Source organism: Lepus europaeus, chromosome 15 (genome assembly GCF_033115175.1).
Source record: "Lepus europaeus isolate LE1 chromosome 15, mLepTim1.pri, whole genome shotgun sequence".
Lineage (NCBI taxonomy): Eukaryota > Metazoa > Chordata > Mammalia > Lagomorpha > Leporidae > Lepus > Lepus europaeus.
Genome location: NC_084841.1, coordinates 52306053 through 52324553, shown reverse-complemented (window position 1 = coordinate 52324553; position 18501 = coordinate 52306053). Strand labels below are relative to the sequence as shown.

At 37.3% G+C, this 18501-nt stretch overlaps 1 protein-coding gene across 1 annotated transcript in view; it reads right to left on the bottom strand.

The window, feature by feature from the left end:
• The window catches only part of CWC27 (CWC27 spliceosome associated cyclophilin), a 239760-nt gene that overhangs the window by 141824 nt on the left and 79435 nt on the right, over positions 1-18501 (bottom strand). The gene's annotated exons all lie outside the window — the stretch shown is intronic.

Sequence of the window (18501 nt, the reverse complement as noted above, 5' to 3'; positions counted from 1 at the left end):
GCTTGGGGGACAAACTATATCCAAACCATAGTTATTTGTAAATAAATACAAGTAATGCTAAAAAAAAAAAAGCTGTTTTCTTTAGCATTGGCAAAGTGTATCCATGCTAAATGTGTGTATGCTTCTATATAGAAATTCCAGGCATTTACCTTAAAAGTCCTAAAATTAGTTCAAGCACCTGGAGTAGCACAAAAAAGAATGGACTGGGTGTTGAACACAACATTGCTTATAGTGAGAAATTTCCATTTAAAACAGTTGGATTATATGAAATACATAATGTAGCCACGTCCATTTATATAAATAATGTCTGTGAATATTTGTAAACATGACAACAAACAAAAGCAAAAATAAAGATCTGAAAGGTGGCTTACCAGAACAGAAGCAATCATTAGCCCTGTAAAGTGCAGTATCATTTAACTTAATGATTTTATAGATCATTAATTCTGAACATAAAGATAATCCTATTTCTGTTTCGAAAACTAAAATTTTCTTTGGGGGAGCATATTTCAAATAATTTTCCTTAAACAAAATGAGTAGATATTATGTTCTTCATTTCTTTGTGCCTTTCTCCAAAACTAAAACAAAAGGACACTAATGATTCATTTTTATTTATTTATTTCTAATTTAAAAATCCAGTTGTTGAAATGTTTTTATTTCTACCCTGGTATCAGTGCATAATCTCAAATACTTTGGAGTGACTATACTAAGAATAAAACAAAGGGTGTGGCATATTCCACTTGTAGAACAAATGAATGTTATTGTAGGATGTATTCCAACTCGTACTAAGTTTATTACTGACAGTACAGAGATTTTAAACAAAAGTTTCTTAAAATTTCCACTGTAGTTTTATTATCTATCATTATGGATAAGTAAACTGTATGAGTATGATAAAACTGAAATTCCAAAACATCCAAAAACATTTTGCTCAAATTTGATCCTCACTTCTCAAAATTCAACATTTTGGGAACTATGGTGACATATGCTTCTGTTCTGGCAACGAGTCAGCTCTTGCATCTGTCTGCTATGTTGCTACAAGGATGTTCTCAGAGTTATTACAAATCTTTACATTTTTATTTTCGCTTTTATATTTTTATTTTTCAGTTTTTTTGCTATCCTAAGATCCACGGGGGCAAGGGAGTGGTGGAGGAAGCAAGAAGACAGTAAGACGAGAAGAGGAAAGTTTTTGCAATTTTCCTCTCAGTGAATAAAGCTACAATTTTAGGGGAAAAACAAACAAACAAAAACACTTGTTTCATTTCCTCTCTTGCCACACGACACACATAGGTGCAGTCTAAAAGCTTTCTGGATAGAATAGGCACCAAGGCTTAGGAGGGGCCTCAATTTGTACTGCCTGCCTTTAGGAAAAACTCTCACCTCTCATGTGGTTTAAAGATCTACTCTAAGTGAATCAGAAGGTTCTCGGTCTCTGAAATGCAGCTGGCATTTAGTTGAAGACAAGCTGCATCCTCAGAGCACCAGTGACTGTCTGCAAGAGCTGACTCACTCACAGAAGAGGCCACTTTTTCTTTTCCATAAGGCTACGCAGACTTAACCTCTCTGTGGGTTTCCTACTGTGTTACCACCTGGCAGACAAGCAGAATTAAAAAAAAAAAAAAATTGCTTGAAGCATGCTGGACCAGCCCTTCAAGAAAACAAGAACAAGATGTGAGCCAGGAAAAGCACTTTGGAAACTACTTGCACCTAATAAAAACATATTTTTAATTTAGCTAATGGGAAATCTAAAGTAGTTCAGTGCTAATGGAAAAGATGCTTTAGTTTTATTTATGTGAGTTCTTTATTTAGTCTTGCTTCATGCTTCATGCTTCATGAATAAAAACCAACATTTTATAGAACAGGATGAATATTTGGCCTCCAAGTATCCCCACTGCTGTTCATTAAACTAATATGAGATAGATGGTAAGATTCAATATTCACTCTTAATTTTGTGAAAAAAATTATTTTATGGAGCAAATTCATTAAAAATTATAATTGCTAAAATAATTGGAATTTCATTATGGCCACTTTAATCTTGTTCTCTATTCCAAAAATGTTCCCAGTACTGTGCTACAAATATCCACATACACTATCTCACTGACTCCTCACAACCAATTCTAAAAGGATGTTACTTTTGCAGAAGGGTAATTAAAGAGAAAAAATGTATGAGATAATACTTCAGCATATTTGGTAGACAGAGTAAGTATTTAAATTACAAAGGTACACCAAAGAGAAGAATACAATATATTTTATACATATTACATTCTTAACGTCAAAACAAAAGTTTTTTAGACATATGGGCTTGAAGACAACATAAAAAAATAATAGGAGCAGGTATAAAGTGTTTTTAATGGAATATAGTTTCTTTTTTTTCTTTTCCATTATATTTCTTTTTTTTTAACTTTTATTTAATGAATATAAATTTCCAAACTACAGCTTATAGATTACAATGGCTCCCCCCAACACCTCCATAACTTCCCTCCCACCCACAACCCTCCCCCTTTCCCGCTCCCTCTCCCCTTCTGTTCACATCAAGATTCTGGAATATAGTTTCAACAGTAGTTCTAAAACGTTGGCACTTTCAGAATCACTTGTTACATGAAGGTGCAGGGGCCCAAGGACATGGGCACTGTTACTCAGCTGGGTTCAGCCACCACTTGGGATGCCTGCATCCCATATCAGAGTGCCCACCTCCTCTTCTAATCTAGCTCCCTGTTGATGTGCTTGGAGGCAACAGGTAGTGACTCAGGTGGTTGGGTCCCTGCCACATACCCAGAGTTCCTGGCTCCTGTCTTCAGTTCAGCCAAGCCCCTGCTGTTGCAGGTATTTGGGGAGTGAACAAGCAGATGGAAGATCTCTCTCTCCCTGTCTCTCCCTCTTTCTTCATTTTGCCTTTCAAATAAAATGCACAAATAAACATTAAAAAAAAAATTACACAGATCGTGGGCTTCAAACTTTAACAGTAGGCCAGGGACAACCTTTGTTGGGGCTGAGGCAGCATCCAAGGCTAAGGGTCCTTGGGCCTGAATTCAGGCACAGGTAGAGAACTGTCAGCTTGGTTTTTATTTGCCAGGAGATGATAACTGGCAGAGGTGCACCATCTCTGATCTGGAGAGGTTTGGGGCAGGCAAAGGAGTTGTGGTTCCCTGTGCAGAGGGAGGGGTGGTTTCCTCTGAGCCTGGGTTCTACAGGACTCAAAGGGGAGAGGTGGAGGATGCTCAGGCCTCTGGCTAAGCTGGAAATGGGGAGACTGGGACAGGACTGAATATTTTATGGTACATGGAAGGCTTGGGATACCAGGAACAGTTTAATCAGGAAGATGTCACAAGGGCCCATCCCCTAAATTTTGCCAGTTCATCTATCACATCCCCACCTCCCACCTCCTGTTCTTCCTAAACATACCCCAGGCAAAATATGGCCTTCCAGTGTTAAGTGAGCAGCCAAAGCTGTCCACCCCACCTGGGGGCTGTAACTGCTCTACCCATACTCTTCTTTTTTTTTTTTTTTTTTAAGATTTAATTATTTATTTGAAAGGCAGAGTTACAGAGATGCAGAGAGGGAGAAAGGGAGGGAGGGAGAGAGAGAGAGAGGTCTTCCATCCACTGGTTCACTCCCCAAATGTCCACTGTGGCGGAGCTGAGCTGATCCGAAGCAAGGAGCCAGGAGCTTCTTCTGGGTCTCCCATATGGGTACAGGGGCCCAAGGACATGGGCCATCTTCTACAGCTTTCTCAGGCCATAGCAGAAAGCTGGAACGGAAGTGGAGCAGCAGGATTCAAACTGGCACCCATATGGAATGCCAGCACTGCTGGTGGCGGCTTTAACCACTATGCCATAGTGCCGGCCCCATCTACCTATACTCTTGAGGAGGGAACCCTGACACTCTTGTTCTGGAGGCCCTGTGTGGTTACTGCTTCTCTCACCTACCATGCACCACGTTGCCTGAAAGATGCAATTATGCTGCATTCAGCATAATTGATGGTGATAGAGATATAGGTGCTCAGGAAGATGTTATGTATAAACAGAACATCGCTCCCAAACTCACACAGATGGATCCCAAAGCTAACTGCCAGTACTGGGACCACCATTTGAGAACCAGTGCTCATGATAATGTTACACATGTGAATCTGAAATTTTATTTTCTTAGCAATGAAAATAAACTGTGGCTAGAAGCTAAACAGAAACAACTACTTTACATAAAGTTTTGTTTTCAGGTGAAGTTTCTAATAAACTCAGGAAATTTCCAGGGTCCAGGGGAAGCCTAATGTACCTTCACACTGTTGCAGTTAACACAGTTTTCAGAACAACTTTGTCTATATAACTTAAAGGGGAACCATAACTTTTGAGTGAGGAAGGTAGTCTTTTAGAATTGTGGCAATTTCTTGATATTCAACACACTGCCTTTAGCTTTATGGATGGCCCTGTACTCTGGCTTCATATTCAGAACTCACACACCATAATACTTCTAGCTAGCTCAAAAGGACACAAATCTGATAGGTGACATGGCAGCTGACTGTCCAGAGCTAATGTCAAAACAAAACAGTGGCATTCTGGAGGTATCACTTAAAGTATGACTCTTTCCCCCCTCCTCTTCCTTTGAGGAACCTTCTTAGCTCCAGGAGAAGGTTTAGGCTAGCGACTAGTCCTAACATTCTGCAGTAAAAATAACCTCCAACTCTCACTATATTGTAGTTACCTTGAGGTGGCATCTGCCAGGTCATTCAGTAGAGTACGGTTCAGACATCACACGTGAAGGCAAGTCTTCTTTAAAAAGCGCTGGAATATTATGACTGAGATGGCTTTTTTCAAGTTCCACTGATTTGTGGGATAAATCCTGGTAATTCGCACTGGAGGATAGTCCTAATGCCTAACAAAGCTTTCTTTGTCAGAACCTCTGACTCAGTCTATGAACTTAGAATTATTGAAGTCTGACCACATGTTTCAGATTGTGGCTGGCACTGTTCTCCCAGCTGTTAGGAAAAAGTTAATGGTAAAGTACTAACTGCTTTACTGGGAGTTGTCATCTCTCAAAATCAATGTTAAAAGAGATCCAAGACAGGGCCAACGCTGTGGTATAGCGGGTAAAGCCTCTGCCTGCAGTGCCGGCATCACATATGGGTGCTGGTTCAAGTCTCGGCTGCTCCACTTCTGATCCAGCTCTCTACTATGGCCTGGGAAAGCAGCAGAAGATGGCCCAAGTCCTTGGGCCCCTATACCCATATGGGAGACTCGGAAGAAGCTCCTGGCTCCTGGCTTCGAACTGGCACAGCTCTGGCGGTTATGGCCATTTGGGGAGTGAACCAATGGATAGAAGATCTCTCTCTGCCTCTGCCTCTGCAACTCTCCCTTTCAAATAAGTAAATAAATAAATTAAAAAAAAAAAAAGTGGTCCAAGAAAACAGAAACTTATTTTTGTTAAAGTGCAAAACTATACTGTGGTATCTCTTACATAATAAAACTTTACAAAATATCTGTTTACAATAACAACAACAATAATACCAAAAGCAAGGGTCACTTATGTCTTCTCATTTATAAGTTCTGTATGGATAAATTTGCAATAAAAAAAAAATGAGTTCAAGTCCTGGCTCAAAAGCTCACTAACTGTGTGTACACTGGGAGTATTTATACAAAATTCCCTGAGGTTGATTCCCTATCAGTGAAAAGGAGGAATATTCACGGTATTGTGGGGAATTTCCTCAATTCTTGATTGTCTTTCCTTTCTTCCATTCTTAAGACTATTCAACTTTTTGCTAGAATTCTACGTGTCCATAATCTTCAGGTTTGTCCAATTTTTAAAACGTGTACTTCAGTAGAAAATGTCAAGGTAAAAGTTTCATGCATTGAACTCTAAATTCCTCCTCAGAAATTGGTGTGAGATATCCAAAGTGTGGGCTCCAATCTATAGAACACTTTACCCAACAAGACCAGAATACACAATCTTTCAAGTACACATGAAGTAGTCTCAACATAGACCATATGCTAGCCCTTAAATAACCGTCATCATACTTACAAGGATTGAAATCATACAAAGTATATTCTCTAACCACATGGAATAGAAATCAGTAATAGAGAAATGTGGGGAATTCACAAACATGCAGAAATTAACAACACATTCTTAATCAATGGATCAAAGAAGAAATCATGGAGAAATCAAGGTATTTTGACTTGAATGAAATGAAAACGCAACATAATTCAGACTTAGGAGACAAAGCTGAAACAACACATCAGCGAGAAATTTACAGCTCTGAGTAAAGGTCTATATTAAAAAGGAGATCTCAAATCAGTAACAATAACCTTCTACCCTAACTAGAAAAGTATTTTGTACTTCTTTAGCATTTTGTAAGCTTTATATAAAAATGTTATCAATGTGATTATTTGCATAGCATACCACTCATATTTTTAAAAAATTTCCAAGAACTTTTATTTTTTTCCTACCAAGGGTCACATATTTAGAAAAGAGATAATCATATGTCTTGTCAATAACAAATTAGGAATTGTACTTCTAGAAGTCCTGAAAGTTAGTATGATGACTTGGAGACAAAACCACTGGCTTTGGTCTCTGAATCACATATTCAAATTATATCAGCAAAGTGTGTGTACATATATCATTTCACTGGGGTCTCAGAGAGTGGGCAGGGCATGGGTTTATCATTTGTTATATAGATGAGAAAACTGAGGCTCTAATTAAAAAAATTCCTTGATAGACAATAGTTTCAATTTCCAGTAAATTTTGAAATCTCTGTTATATATATTTCTGACTATTTTAACTAAGGCTTTCTCTAACATGGTTTGGTTATAACGACTTATTCTGAGTTTTAAACATTTTAAATCCAGATCCATTTTTTTTTTGTTAAGCACAGCATTTGACAGATGTGGCTGGAAGATTTCAAAATAAGTGGAGCCTTTAAAAGATGATTCAAGATGTACTGTTATTGTAAGATTAATATTTCATGAAGGTAATGTTTATATACATGACTAGACAGACTCATCACATCCGGAAAAATATGCCCAACATGACTATTTTTTGTTCATTTGTTGGCTATTAGGGCCCAGAGTAATTTAGCAATGATATATAGTTTTAAATTTAAAAATTTTAATATTATAGACTGAAAATATTGAGGGATTTTGTCCTTAAGCTAAAATTAAGTCACCATCCCTCTGAAAACAAGGCAGGCAATGTCCTCTTAAATTTATCCCAAAGACAAAAATCAACCAATTGATCCAATTGGCTGAAATAATTCAAAGTAATTCAATCATTTAACTTCACAGATTGATGTCGCCATTTCCAATTATATCCATTCCTAAAACCCTTTTTTTATGTCACACCGATCTATATAAATTAGGCAATATTATGTCAAATCCTGTTTCAGAACATCCTTTCCCCTTACAGATGTGTACAATCACATATTACAGGTCAATAATAACCAACTGTCTTCTGTAGAATTCCAAACTATTTCTTCCAAGACTAAATATACAGCTCTTAGAGACTGACAAGTAGGCCATTTGGGTTCATTGCACAGCTGTGTTGTGTGAGTTTGATGAAGTCATGACTTCTTTGAGATTATTTCTCAAGTATTTAACAATAAGGTCACATCCTGTATAAATGTAGTATACTCCACAAATAGAGTAATACTCTTCTGTGCTTGCTGCTACCCAAATTCTTCTTAAACACACTTATATTTTGTGCCAGACACATGATTGATACTGCTTAAACATTTGTGAAGTCGCTATTTCTAGATCAATTTTAGAGGCCGGCGCTGAGGTGCAGCAGGTTAAAGCCCTTGGCCTGAAGCACTGGCATCGCATATGGGTGCCGGTTTTAGTCCTGGCTGCTCCTCTTCCAATTCAGCTCTCTGGTATGGCCTAGAAAGCAGTACAAGATGGCCCATGTCCTTGGGCCCCTGAACCCACGTGGGAGACCTGGAAGAAGCTCCTGGCTCCTGGCTTCGGATCAGCTCAGCTCCGGCTGTTGCGGCCATCTGGGGAGTGAGCCAGTGGATGGAAGACCTCTCTCTCTCTCTACCTCTCTCTGTAACTTAGTCATTCAAATAAATGAAAATAAAAATCTTTTTAAAAAAAGATCAATTTTAAAGCATATTTCTCTTTGATCGACATCTCAAAAGGAATAATTGTTGAGATATATTATACAGCATGACTACAGTTAATAATGACGTATTGAATATTTCAAAACTGCTTTTTTAAGATTATGTTAATTAGTTCCATTTAATCATTCCAAAATGTCTATACATATATGAAAGAATTACATTACACCTCCAAAACACATACAATTATTTGTCAATCAAAAATAAAAATTAAAAAAAATTCCTTGTTCAATGATAAAATGTATTCTGAACTAGATTAGGATTATGTACAACACTACCCAAGACCTATGTATAAAAACACAAATATGTAAAACTACTAATTATTCTAATTTAGAAATTTATAAACAACAATCTTAATCATTCCATAAGATACAACAATAGATGAATAGGTGAATTCTCAGAAATTAACTTTCCATGTCATAAAGGAAGATATTAAGAAATGTGAACTCAAATGGTTTAGCACTAACTGTGGAGGAGGGACATTTGTTGCGTTGACCAAGCAGAACCCAAACAACCTTAATAGTTTAGAAGAATCCTCTGCCTCCTAACACAGAAACTTATGATACAGGAGGATCTAATCTGGCAGCTAGAGTATGTGTACAACCCCAGTAGAGACAAGCACAAGCTCTTGCCCAGGAACCTAAATCTTAAAGTTCTGGTCAGGAAAAGTAAAAGAGTAGGCCAAAGCTGGGATGATTTGAGTGTCAAAAATAACAATGGTCATTTATTTAATCATAGTGAATATTTAAAAATACATGAGCCACAAATAAAACTTGTAAAAGAGAAAGGCAGATAAACAGACACAAAAACCCACTTAACACTCTTTGAGGCAACTATTGCACTTGTTACTATACAAATGGGTAATAAAAGAATTAAGGATTTACCTTGCCTTTTGATGTGAATGATATCTCAACAGTAATCAAAAGCCTCAGCTGATGAAAGATCTTCTTTATAGAATGCAAATAAATATAGATGGAATGATAGAAAGATTATTTTGCAACTCCTATTAAAGTAATTGATTCAGGACAAGAATCACCAATGAATGCCATAATTGTAACATAAAGATAATGAGAAACTAAATATTCATGCAATACCAAAGTACTGCCTCATGGAATACCCACTTAAAAAAAGTGTAACTCCACAGTCAAGAAGGCTGGCTATAGTAAGTACCTTCACTAGTCTTGAGTGAGAAATATACAGAAATCATATACTTCCTGAGCATCCATCGCAATACCAACCATTATGGGAATTTAATAAGGAGCAAGCTTTTAATTTATTTCTGTGAAGTATTTTAAAAGAAACAGGGCAAACTATTAATAATTATTGTATCAGTAGTGAAGTATATGAGTGATTTCCTGTTTTTCTTTTTTAAATTCCTGGTGTGCCTAAATATTTTTTCTTTTAATATTAAAACATCTTTCAAAAGATTATGTGAGCTGCCCATGGTGACATGGAGTCCAGTAACAGAGTGTGAATACTCAGAGGCTCTGTGCCAACAGCTGTGGTAGCAGAGACAGGCTAATGTGATGTTGCCAGCAAGAGCAGTATGCTTCAGCAACCTGGGCTGTGCCTTGTGTACGTGCCTTCAGCCTGGATTTCCAGCCTTCCCATCCATTTTGTGAGGTCACTGTTAAGCTTCTTAAATTTATATATTTTGTGGCTTAAACTATCCTAAACAGTTTTTGCTAGATGCCACAAAAAATGTGAAGGAATACAATTACTTGGTGTCTAGCATTCTGTGCTCTGCACATAAAACTTAAGATGCAATGGATGGGGGCCGGTGCTGTAGCACAGCAAGTTAACGCCCTGGCCTGAAGCGCTGGCATCCCATATGGGCGCCGGTTTGAGTCCCGGCTGCTCCTCTTCCCATCCAGCTCTCTGCTGTGGCCTGAGATAGCAGTAGAAGATGCCCCAAGTCCTTGGGCCCCTGTACCCATGCGGGAGACCTGGAAGAAGCTCCAGTCTCCTAGATTCAGATCAACACAGCTCCGGCTGTTGCAGCCATCTGGGGAGTGAACCAGCGGATGGAAGACTTCTCTTCCTCTACCTCTTTCTGTAACTGTGTCTTTCAAATAAATAATTTAAAAAATAATTTTAAAAAATGCAATGGACAACATAGGTATCAACAAAAAAAACCACTTGGGGGCCGGTGCTGTGGCTCACTTGGTTAATCCTCCACCTGTGGCACCAGCATCCCATATGGGCACCGGGTTCTAGCCCGATTGCTCCTCTTCCAGTCCAGCTCTCTGCTGTGGCCTGGGAAGGCAGTGGAGGGTGGCCCAAGTGCTTGGGCGCCTGCACCCCTGTGGGAGACCAGCAATAAGCACCTGGCTCCTGGCTTTGGACTGGCATAGCTTCGGCCGTGGCAGCAATTTGGGTGGTGAACCAACAGAAGGAAGACCTTTCTCTCTGTCTCTCTCTCTCTCACTGTCTAACTCTGTCAAATAAATTTAAAAACAAATTTTAAAAGAACCATTTGAAGAATGATACTCCATTAAAAATTATATTTTGTGTCCAAATACCATACTATTTGGCATTCCTTTAGAAAGTAATGGGAAAGATATCTTAATGACCTAAATTTTTACAGGATGCAAATATTACAGGGAAGTATAATGTAAGGCAACCAAATGGAAGTTGGGATCTAGTATTTCCTCACTGCCAAACATAGAAGGACCCAAGTTCAAGGACATGCATTTAAAATAGTCACTTATTCAAGTTTCTGTATTCTTCTAATATCATTCATATGACAAAGGTTAATATGACAAATTATAACAATTCATTGAAAAAGCATAGAAAAATAACCAAAAATTGTTCTTTTTGAGTTTTGGGGTGTTTATACAGGGATAGAAAACTGAAACAGGGCTACACCATGATGTGTAGTCACCTATATGTTGATAACATACTAAGAGTACTTACAAGTCATCAACTAATGTTTGATAATTAAGAAATTCACTATTATTACAACTTTAAATCATGCCCACAAAGAGCTAAACCAAAGAATTTGGACTTAGGAGGAAATAAAGTGTTTGTAATACAATAATTTAAACCATATGGTTATATATAAAATAGCTACTCAAAAATTTGGTAAGAAATTTTAACCTAGAGAGTTTGATGCTGTTACACCAGCTACTTTGAAGTCAAAACTGCTCCTAATGAGGTCCTCATGTTGAATAGGTATTCATCATAAAGCACAGTCAAAACAACCAAAGGTAAAATTGAAACTCTAACCTGAGGCACTCCATACAAGGCTGTATGTATGTGGCACTACAGCCTTATCTGATGACATCTTTCAAACAATGGTGGTGTGCTTTGAAATACAATCCAGAGCAGTTCACTGAGCGACACAGGCAACCAGCCCCAATAGCCTCCACAGGCAAAGTCTTTATTTAGACAGATGCAGACTTTTGGTGCTTTGCTTAACTGTAAAAGTTAATAACTTCTGCATCTTATTCAAATTGAAGGTTTAAATATATTTTAAAATCTAGTATCAGAATATTACATCTACAAATCATATTGAACTCATTTAAATATCAATGAGTGAATAAAACTATTAAATTGTAGTGACTTGTTAAAGTCAAGAACGTAATGGTTATTTAAAGTGGGACTGCAAGGGTAAAATTCTGGCTCTAGCACTTTTACACTAGTGATTGTTGACTCTTCAACCACAAATGAGCCTAATGACAGTAACCCATGTAGGGTTGTTGAAAAGCTTTGTGTTAACACTGTTGAATGCTTATCTGTTTACAGATACAAAGTAAGCACTTGTTATTGTTACGTTTCAACTTTAACAACAATAAAATGTTTATATTATAGCTTCTAAATAATAATCACATTTTAAACTTTTTTTTAAACCCAGAAACCTTTTATTGAGCTATACAAACTTCATGCATTTCATTAATACAACTTTAGGAACATAGTGATTCTTCCCACCTACATTCCCACTCTTCTTCACTCTCCCTCTCCTGTCCCCATTCTTATTTTTTACTAAGTCCTAATTTAAATTAACTTTATACTAAGTATAAATAGTATTTCAACAAACAGTATGAATAAAAAATGTTCCTCAACAGTCTAGTTAAGGGCTGCTCAGTCATCATATCTCAAAGTATCAATTTCACTCCTATAGGTACTCCTTTTAGGTACTCTGTTACCACATATCAGGGAGAACATATGGTATTTGTCCTTTTGGGACTGGCTTATTTTCACTAATTATAATATTTTCCAGTTGCATCCATTTTGTTGCAAATGACAGGATTTCTTTTCTATTTTAACCGCTGTGTAGTATTCCACGATGGGATATGTACACATTTTAAACTTTTATAATCTCTGGAAAAAAGTCTCACTAAGAGTGAGAAAATGAACCTAAAGAATTAAATAGAGAACCTGGGACATAATCAGCACTCAATACCAACAGATTTCTAACAGGGAAGAATAGGAAAAGATATTAAGAAATCACCAGGTTTTGCTACTAGAATGTTGTCTTCTTACTGTTTGCATACTCAATATTCCTTAGACACACCTTTATATAAATTATCTGTTTAGCTTTGAAGAATGTGCTGAAAACACTCTAATGACTTATAATTCCTTAGGGTATACTATCTCTTACTAATTTCGTTTTGCTATTTTACTCTGAATTCTATACTCAAGTTTTTGCTATGTTTTAAAAGATTTTTAAAACTTTCTTTACTTTGATATATAATTTAGGTGCAGTACAATGAACTGGATCTTAAATGTATATAAATCCATGAGTTCTGAAAGATGTATATACCTGTGTAATGCAAACCTCTAGCCTGTTTTCCTCATCTCAGAAAGTTCCTTGAAGCCTGTGCACATCATCTGTCATCCCTCCTAGTTACTACAGCCACCCCCTTTTACTACAACTACTGTCCTGCTTTCTATCATCATAGATTAATTTTGCTTGTTTTAACAATTAATATGTCTGGAATCATACAGCATGTTTTCTTTAGTGTCAGGATTCTGCACTTTACACAAAGTGTTTTTAAGATTCATGAACGTTATAGTACTATTTTCTTTTTATTGCCAACAAGTATTCCACACACATACTCTGCAGTTTGTTGACCCATTATCCTGTTGATGTAAATTTGGGTTGCTTCTCCTGTTCGGCTGTTATGAACTGTTATGACACACAGATACAAAAACTTTGTGGATAAATGCTTTCATTTCTCTTTGGTAAATACATGCACATGATGAATCATAGGGTGCAAATATGCTTAATTTTATAAAAATTATCAAATGACTTGTCACATTTTACATTTCTACTAGTGACTTGTGTTTGACAGTTTGGTTCGTTACATCTTGACTAACATTTGGTTTTCTTGGGGCTCTTTGTTGGTTTTTTCTTTTTTGCAAATCTAACAGGTGTTATAGTAATTTAATTTGTGTTTACCTGAATATGATGTTGAACATTTTTCACAAGCTCCTTGGTACCAATCTGACTTCCTATGAAGTCTAGTTGAGTGTTTTGATCATTTCAAAAACAGTCTTCTTATTTTAAATGTTAAAATTCTACATAGAAGTCTTTTATTAAATATGCATGTTGCAAATATTTTCTGCTACATTACCTATTAATTTTTTTTAAAGATTTATCTTATTTATTTGAAACACAGAGTTACAGAGAAAGGTCAAACTAGAGAGAAAGAGAGAGCTCTTCCATCCGCTGGTTCACTCCCCAAATGACCACAAAGGACAGAGCAGAGCTGATTCAAAGCCAGGATCCAAGAGATTCTTCTGGGTCTCCCATGTGGGTGCAGGAGCCCAAGGACTCGAGCCATCTTCTGCTTTCCCAGGCCACAGTAGAGAGCTGGATTGGAAGTGGAGCAGCCGGGACTCGAACCGGTGCCCATATGGGATGCTGAGGCTGCAGGTCGGGGCTTTAACCTACTGCACCATAGCAACAGCCCACTATTAATTTTTTAAACAAAGTCTTCTAAAAAGCAGACATTTTTAATTTTGCTTAAGTCCTGCTATCCCTCTAAAGTGCAACTGATACTGAAATGATGTAAAAGTGCAATCAAAATTATAGTATTCATGTATTAAATCAAGAAGAAAACACAACAAGCCCCAAGATGAATTTTCAACAAGAGACCTAGATTTGTTATGAACTTAGCATCTACTTTCTTTGCCACTTTGATATATTTGACTAAATGGCTTTCCATCTTTAGGTTGCCTTCTCTCTTACCACTCCTCGACTTACAGTGTTTTAGCAAGGCTACTTTATTTATGCAAATGTAGTATTTTCCTGATTCCTTTCTTTCCAAGTCAATAAATAGTATAATATGTAGAATAGCCACTGAATGTGCCACCAGATCACTTACTCAAACCTTAAATCAAGCACGAGCTTATAGCGGCTCCCGCCTGGTACCTGCTCAGGATGAGCTGGAAATGCATTGTCAACTGACACTTTGCTCTTTTCTACTTTTTTAAGAGAATGTGAATTATCTGTCAAAAAAACACCATTAATACTAGAGTTTGCAGTCATTAAAAAAAATACAAAATCTGCACCCAGAAAGAGTAACCAATAAGCTTTTGGACTTTTAAAGAGGGGGTTGATGTTAAGAATATTTCCTCAAACCAAGTTTCCTCCTGATATCTGGATTTGCATTTGACCTGTTCATATCGTGGCTATCTTGCACACAGTTATTTTCTTTCTCTGCTTATCCCTTGGATTCCTAAAACAAGACACTATATCAAACCAGGAAAGAATTTTCTTCTCTAAAAGCAAATGTGAGGGGAAATGTCCAAATAAAAAAGATTATTCTCATAAATTCAGTCTAATAGTTACTCATACTTACATACCCACATCTGTTTTGTCCTTTTTAAGAAAAAAGGAGAATCTGAAGAATCTTTCTGAAGAAACTTTCTTGTGTCCAACAAAATATTATTTGTGAAATACTCATGAAGGTATATTACTTAAGCAGGTGTAGTGTTAAGAGATTATCCTGAGCTGCTCACTGTGTAGGCTTCCTTTGGTCATTAGTCAATAAATATGTTTCTCTGTACAGTTAAAGAAGTTCCTGGGGCTGGCGCTGTGGTATAGCAGGTAAAGCGGCCACCTGTAGTGCAGGCATCCCATATGGGCTCCAGTTCGAGTACCGGCTGCTCCTCTTCCAATCCAGCTCTCTGCTATGGCCTGGGAAAGCAGTAGAAGATGGCCCAAGTCCTTGGGCCCCTGCACCCGTGTCGGAGACATGAAGAAGCTCCTGGCTCTTGGCTTTGGATCGGCACAGCTCTGGCCACTGCGGCCAATTGAGGAGTGAACCAGCAGATGGAAGACCCCCCCAACCCCTGCCACCTCTCCTTATCTCTCTGTGTAACTCTGACTTTGAAATAAATAAATAAAATTTTTTTAAAAGTTCCTTTTGTTTGAGCCTTATAGTACTTGGTTTTGATTCATACATAAAGTACAACTATATCTTTTTCATTTCTTAGATTGCTCTCAAAGAAACAATAAATTAATTGAAATTCTTCATTTTAAACATAGAACTTAGCTCTGCTCTACATCAACACTATCTATACAAGGTGAAACAGTTACAAAGTGCCTGGTTGCTTAATATGCTGACATGCTCAGAGAAAGATATATTTTCTAATTGCAAACACAACAGTTTCCGAGAACACTGATTTCACTCATCACTAATAAAACATTGCTTACGTCATTCTTCTGCAATAATTACTTGGGGGTGAAAACTTTCTGCTCTTTTCTTATTTATTCCCAAATCACTTCCCCCAAATCTGAGAACAATAAATCTCTTTTTCAAAAGGCCAAGAATTGCTTATTGTTAGATCGTTAATATTGAAGTTACCAAGCATTTATTCAAGATAGCAAAAGTTTAAACATGACCACACTAACTATAAACTTGGCTCAGAACACCAGTGATCTCATATCAGCCTGTAGGCACTGCAGGGGAGGAAAGAAGAGAAAAACTAAACAATACAACTCTAAATGTGTTAAACTAGATTCTTTTTTCTTGACATTAATATATTTCTAAAAACCTTCAAAAATCTCAATTCTTGGGTCTACTGAATAGTTTTCTTGTAGAGTAATTAGCATGTCTGTCTTTCAAAAGTGTTATAACAATTGCAGAAAAGCAGACAGCTGAAGGCTTGGAAAGCATATGACCCTAAGCTAGGCCTGGGATGGATACGTATGAGAATACATCTTAAAATCAACATCAGTGCTACAAATTACAATAATAGAGCAAAAACCACAAATCCAGCTGTTTCTAAAATATCTCTTCTTCATTTCATTCTAAAGAACAGTGACTCTATTAATGTTTCTCTGAGGTCAACTTTATAAAGCAAACACAGTATAAAAATATAATGTCTTAGTACCTCTCAGTCATAAGCTTCTATAAAATAGCTATTGGTGTAGGGCATTGCACAGGGTACTAAAGTAAAAAATATGTCAATACTCCTCACACCTGTCAGGATAGCTGCTATCAACAAAACAAAAACAAAATAAGAATGCAGGGGCCGGTGCTGTAAAACCTGTGAAGCACTGGCATCCCATGTGGGTGCTGGTTCTAGTCCCAGCTGCTCCTCTTCTGATCCAGCTCTCTGCTGTGGCCTGGGAAAGCAGTGGAAGATGGCCTAAGTCTTTGGGCCCCTGCACCCACGTGGGAGACCTGGAGGAAGCTCCTGGCTCCTGGCTTCGGATCAGCGCAGCTCTGGCTGTTGCGGCCATCTGGGGGGAGTGAACCAGCGGATGGAAGACCTCTCCCCTCTCTGTCTTTAACTCTCTGTAACTCTGTCTTTCAAATAAATAAAATAAAAATCTTAAAAAAAAATAAGAATACAACAAGTGTTGATGAGGATTTGAAAAAATTGGAACCTGGTATACTGTTGGTGGAAAGGTAAGATGGCTAAGTTGCTATGGAAACCAGTATGATAGTTCCTCAAAAAATTAAAAATATACTTGCCATATGACTCAGCAATCTTACTTCTGGGTATATATTCAAAAGAATTAAAAGTGGGATGTTGAAGGGATATTTGCATATTATTGTTCACAGCAGTATTATCCACAGTATCCAAGATGGGGGAGCAACCTGAATGTCAATCAGTGAACAAATACAGAAAAATGTGGCATATTATCCAGCTTTAAAATGAAAGAAAACAAAGCTGAGCATTGTGTCACAGTGTATTAGGCTACCACTCGGGACTCCTGCATCCCCTTATCAGAGTGCCTGGTTCAAGTCCTGGCTACTCTGCTCTTCTGGTCTAGCTTCATACTAATGTGCGTGGGAGGCAGTAGATGGTCTAAATATTTGGGTTTCTGCCACCTACATGGTAGAACCAGATGGAGCTTATGGTCCTTGTTTTGGCCTGGTCCAGCCTTACTTGTTGTAGGCATTTGGGAAGCAAGGCAGTGGATAGAAGAGCTCTCTTTGTCACTCCTGCCTTTCAAATAAATAAATAAATCTTTAAAAAAAAAGAGGAAGAAACTCTGACACACAACACAGATGAATCTTGAGGACATTATGTTCAGTGAAATAATCCTGTCACGATAAGACTACAATTCCACCTACATGATAGACTTAGAGTAACACATCTAAAGTAATCAAACTCATAGAAACAGAAACTAAAATGTTATTTGCCAGAGGCTGGTGGGGTAGGCTAGAGTTTCAACTTTGCTAGATCAAAAAGTTCTGAGTTTGGTTATACAATGATGTGAATATATTTAACACTACTTAAATATACACTTAAAATGGTTAAGATGGTAAATTTTATGTTGCATGTATTCTACCATAATTATGATTTATTTTTCACAAACTGAATTCTGGGAGCAGAGGATGAGGGAACAGGAAGATTAGGTAACTATTCTGACTATGAAAGTGCTCAATAAAAATTAAGTAAGTTAGGCTTTTGATCACATGGTGAAAGAAGGTCAACAAGTTTCATACTATACCCTCAGAGGGAAGCAGATGCTCATTGTTTAAGATAAAAGGAGCTTTAAAGTCTACTTCTTATACCCACAAAGACAAAGTTGACCCCACAGCATGTCTGGCAGAGGGCCAGTAACTCCCATTTGAACAGTTGTACTTCTTTGTAATATGGTAGTCTCACTCCATTTTGGATCTGGTCTACCTGTTAGAAAATGTCTCCTTATTTTTGGGCCCAAATATGCTACCTAGTAACTTTCATTCACTGATCCTGGTTCTATCTTTGGGAGAAGAAATTATCTTTTATGTGAACTCCTTTCAATATAAAGGGGTTAAGGGTGAATGCCACACCATAGTTTCCAGTCTCTTTGCCAGCAAGTCCATTAACCCAGTGCCCTAAAACATAAACAATAGGACCCATACAATTCTTATTTTCTCTTAAAACAGAATTCAAAATGTAAGATTAGAACTTTCAAAGAAATGGCAATTAATTTAAAATCATTTAAAATTTTA